Below are 5,021 nucleotides of genomic sequence, written 5' to 3'. Positions count from 1 at the left end.
ACATGAGGAGCTGGGGCAGCCCTAAGACCCCGCCCCGTATCACTCACCACAGGCCTGGGGCTGCCCGGGAGGCCCCTGCCCACTGCTGGCGACAGCGGGTGGTCAGAAGCGGTCCCTGTGGCCTCCCAAGTCCCAGCCAGACAGGGAGGTGCCAGGCCCAGAGGGACGCTGCTCAGCGCTCAGGGGCTCGCCTGGGACCCAGGGGACGGGCCTCCCAGAAGAGGGCCTTTATCTCTCTTGGTCAAGCCTGCTGCCCACATCTGCCTGCCCAAGTGGACTGAAAGGGCCAAGTAGTACCTGAGAGGCCCAAGTCCATGGTTGGAGTCGAGGGACAGAGGCCTCCTTCTCCTCCTTCCCATGCACAGCTCTCTGGGTCTCATCGTGACTATGCTGTCAGCCAAGGCCAGCTTCCCAAAGGGAGGCCCCCTCGGAATTCCCCACGGGCGGCTGTCTAAGGCCACACCCTCCTCCTTGTCTAGGAGGCTCTGGACCGAGGGCCCAGACAAGTGGGAGAGCAAGCTGGGCTGGATGGCACCTGAAAGGCTGGCAGAGAGGCAGGTGTAAATGGGCATCCTTGCTGATTGCCTCTAAAATGCGGTCCCTTTTAGACTACACGTGAGAGTGAGCCCTGGAATAGGGTGGATGAGGTGTGTCCTGGCTCAGCCTGCCACTCACTAGCTGCTGCTCACACTACAGGCACATGGAAATGCACATACACAGGCACACACAGGCGTGCACATAGGCACACAACCACGCACACGCACAGGCACACGCAGAGACATGCTTTGGCTGGCTCCTTCCTGTTTAGTTAGGATGCCGCCACGCCTTCAGGATGCCCTTGCCTCCCACCCCCGGCTGAGTCAGGGGCCTCCTGGGCCCCCCACAGGCTCCTGGGCTTCCCTCTGCCACAGCCTGGGCCACCTTTGTGGTCAGCGTTCAGTTCCAGGTCCCTCAGACTGGGAGCAAGGATGTTAGGCTCAGCCATGCACCCAGCACAGAGTCCAGTGTTTCACTGGGCCGGGGGGGGGGGCATTGGATGAGCAGCGGCGGTGACTCAGGGTCTTCTCACGCCCCTGCTCCATGTGTGGGGCGGGGCAGTGAGGGAATGGACTGCTGCATCTTGGACTTTGTCCTTGGCCCTGGGAGCCATCTTGAGATGGTAAAGAGGTACAGGCTAGGCCTGGGTCTTAGAGAGGTCCCTTGGGTGTCCCCCATATGGAGGAGGCGCCTGGGGAGAAGACGGGGGTGGGGGGAGATGGGAGGGTCAAGGTGGAGGTCTGGGAGGCAGCATCCCAACCCAGGGATGGTGAGTTTGACCCAAAGATGCATTGAAAATGGGAGTGGATGTCTGGGGAATCACACTCTGTCAGTATTTCAGGGAACATTGCCAGGAAGGACACCTGTGAGATGGTTTTGTACCTGGCCTGGCCCATGGAGGGCCTGGAAATGGTCAGCATGGACAGGGGCCAGAGGGGAGCCTGGGTCACTCAACGCTGTGCCCCTGCTGTGGTTTGGAGCCACGGGTCCTGCATGGAACTCTCAGAGCAGGCGGGATCTGCCCTGACCTCAGCCCATGGGGAAAGCAGCCACTGCCTGCAGAGAGGGTGGGACTGGGACAAGAGGCTTCGGGTGAGTGGAGCATAGGGATAGTCAGGAAGGCTTCCAGAGGTTTCAGGGTTGTCCCCACCTCCTGCAGTTGAGACCACAGCAGTGTCACAGGCTTCGGGGCTCATGGGGTGAGCCAGCATTGGCTGGACATGTGGAATGACCTGGAGACAGGAACAGCCTCTGGGAAGACAGGCTCCAAGTCCCCCTTTTGCTGAGCATGGCCTGTCCCCTTCAGGAACGGTTTGATGCAGCCGGGTACTACCAGCTGGCACTGGCAGCCACCGTGGACCTGGGCAACAAGAAGGGCACAGCTGAAGACCTACACGCGGCCGGCCACCATCTCCCACACCTTCCTCCTGGATGGCAAGAAGTCGCTCTTCTTCTACCAGAAGGCCAGGACCTTTGCCACAGTGCTCAATGTCTGCAGGGTCAACCTGCTTCCTCTGCCACTCTGCGGGTGGGCCCCCTGGTTGGCCCCAGCCACCCTCGCTGAGGACAGCATCCGAGGGAGTGGGTTTTGTGCAAGGAGGATGGTCTCCTGCCTCTCCTGGTGGCTCCCGTGGCTCATTTTCTGGGAAATGGAGGCATGAAAGCAGGGTTCAAATAGCAATAAATGTTTTTGCAATAACATGCTGAATTCCCCAGGGCATCCTTCCCTGTGTGCTTCCGGGGCGGTGTCTAGGGGCCAGCTCCTTCCCTGGTGGCAGCTCTCTGTTCTTGGGGATGAGAAGGACCCTGAGTCCAACAGACCTGGGCCAGGTCACCATGAGCCTCGGTTAGGGGAGATGGTGATAGAACTCCCTGGGCAGCTCCCTGCTCTCCTTGCTCAGAGCTTTTGCTGTAGGTCTCGTGCCGCCCTTGCCTTTATCCTTCAGGCCACTGTGCCCACATGTGGGGGCTGCTAGTGCCCCTATTTGCCATTGAAGAAACAGAGGCACAGAGAGGTCAGGTGTCTCACCCACCATCACACAGCAGGTAGGGGCGGAGACACAGAGCCCAGTACACTGACCACCCCACCACCCTGCCAGCTTGCTGCCAGGAAGGTGTCCCCCATTAGGATCCAAGGTCAGCTCCTGGACCTCTCTTGTGTTGTCAGGAGAGCCACAGGCCAGTGAGGGTGGCCCCGGGGATCCCTCACTCAGTGTCCTCTGCTCCCAGATTTGGTTGGGCTGAGTCTGGCCAGTCCCACCTCTGGCCACTGGTCAGCCCTGCGGGAAGTGAGATGCAGGGATCTCCGCCTGTGTAGACGCTGCTACCCAGTATTGAAAGCCTTATCTGGGCTGCCCCCTATGCCGTCCCCACAGGCCCTCATCCCAGTCGCTGGAATCTCTTGGCCCCAGGGAACACAGCTCACACGGTCTTTTGGCCAGTTTACGGCAAGCAAACTGAGGTTCAGAGACTGTGGGTGTCCCACGTGATTCTCACATACACTGCACTCTCCCAGGCCCCTCTTTTAAACACTTTAAATGAGGTGACTTTCACATCGCATGCAATTAACTATTTCAACGTGAATAATGTGGTGGCATTTGTGCATTCACAGTCCTGTGCAACCACTCACGCCATGTAGTTTCAAAACGTGTTCATCTCCCCAGAAGAAACCTGCCATCCTCACTAAGCTGTTACCCCTCCTTGGTATCCCCCAAGCCCCTCGTTTAATGGAAGGGGAAACTGAGGCCCAGAGAGAGACTTGCCAGTGGGTGGAGCTCTGATTATAAGGAATCAGGCACCCATCTGCTGCTTCAGTCCTGGGTTGGTTTTCCACCCAGCAGAGGTCACAGAGCCAGGAGGTTCTGGGACCCCATGCTTGCAGCCAGAGCCCTGCCCCGAGGTTCTCCACCAGGGGGAAGCAGAGAGCTTTCCAGAACCAGCCGCGGGGCTGGCGGGAAGCAGCAGGTCAGAGCTGCTGACAAACGTCACGTGGACCCCAGATCGCTCTCTGTGGGTTGGGTTTAGGGAATTGGAGAGGAGCCCGCATGATTGGAAACGTGAAGGCAGCACGGCCCGGCTGGAGGAGCGCGAAGTGCCGTCACGTTTACTGAGGACACAGATCTCCTGCCCGCTGGGCCGGGCATGCAGCCACACTTCTCCGGGTGGGGTCCGCAGGTCCGGGTTGCTCTTGGCCCCCGACCTGCCTCAGAGTCCGGGGCCTTTGGAACTGTGCTTCCCCATCTCCACCCAACCTGGCTGGTGCCACGAGGGGACTGGATCCTGGGATCCTGTTCCTCTTGGGCAGCAGAGACTGGGGGACCAGAAGAGATGATGGGTCTTCAAGCCCCACATTCAAACCCCAGCCCACCACACACAGTCTGGGGGTTCGTGGTGAGGGAGTTGATGTCTCTGAGCCCCAGTTTTGTCACCAACATGAGGCCGACATACTGGGGCAGAGTGCCAGCCTCAGGGCTAACAGAAGCCTGTTTCCTACTGACAATACCTCTTACTCCTAGGAACAGCTCCAACAACCACACACTAGGGAACACTCAACCCAGGCCAACTTGTCAGAGGCATGTGAGCCAGAGCGACTCCATCTTGAATGGGGGCTGGGTAAAGGGAGGCTGAAACCTGCTGGGCCGCACTCCTAGGTGGCTAGACATTCTGAGTCACAGGATGAGATAGGAGGTCAGCACAAAATAGAGCTCATAAAGACCTTGCTGATAAAGCAGGTTGCAGTAAAGTCAGCCAAAGCCCACCAAACCCAAGATGGCCACGAGAGTGACCTCTGATTGTCTTCATGGCTCATTATGTGCTAATTATAATGCATTAGCTGCTACAAGACACTCCCAAGAGCACCACGACAGTTTACAGATACCATGGCAACATCTGGAGGTCACGCTACATGGTCTCAGAAGGGAGGGCAGAAACTCTCAGTTTCGGGAATTGCCCACTCCTTTCCTGGAACACTCATGAATAGTCCAACCCTTGTTTAGCGTATGATCAAGAAATAATCATGAAAATGGGCAACCAGCAGCCTTTGGGGCCACTCTGCCTATGGAGCAGCCATTCTTTTTTTTTTTTTTTTTCTGAGATGGAGTCTCGCTCTGTTGGCCGAACTGGAATGCAGTGGAGTGATCTTGGCTCACTACAACCTCTACCTCCTGGGTTCAAGCGATTCTTCTGCCTCAACCTTCCTAGTAGCTGGGATTACAGGCACCTGCCACCACTCCCAGTTAATTTTTTGTATTTCAGTGAAGACAGGATTTTGCCATGTTGGACCAGGCTGGTCTCGAACTTCTCATCTCAGGTGATCCACCTGCCTCGGCATCCCAAAGTTATAGGATTACAGGACTGAGCCACTGAGCCCAGCCAGAGTAGCCATTCTTTTATTCCTTTTCTTTCCTAATAAACTCGTTTTCAGTTTATGGACTCGCCCCGAATTCTTTCTTCTGTGAGATCCAAGAAACCTCTCTTGGGGTCTG

General features: G+C 57.3%; 1 pseudogene; it reads left to right on the top strand.

The window, feature by feature from the left end:
* Window positions 1-3,868, top strand: part of LOC105511566 — a 54,929-nt pseudogene extending 51,061 nt beyond the window's left edge.
* The last annotated feature ends 1,153 nt before the right edge of the window (window positions 3,869-5,021 follow it).

Source organism: Colobus angolensis, unplaced genomic scaffold (genome assembly GCF_000951035.1).
Source record: "Colobus angolensis palliatus isolate OR3802 unplaced genomic scaffold, Cang.pa_1.0 Scaffold20, whole genome shotgun sequence".
Taxonomy (NCBI): Eukaryota; Metazoa; Chordata; class Mammalia; order Primates; family Cercopithecidae; genus Colobus; species Colobus angolensis.
The sequence above is the reverse complement of the archived record's forward strand: the minus strand, read 5'-3'. Positions and strand labels throughout refer to the sequence as shown.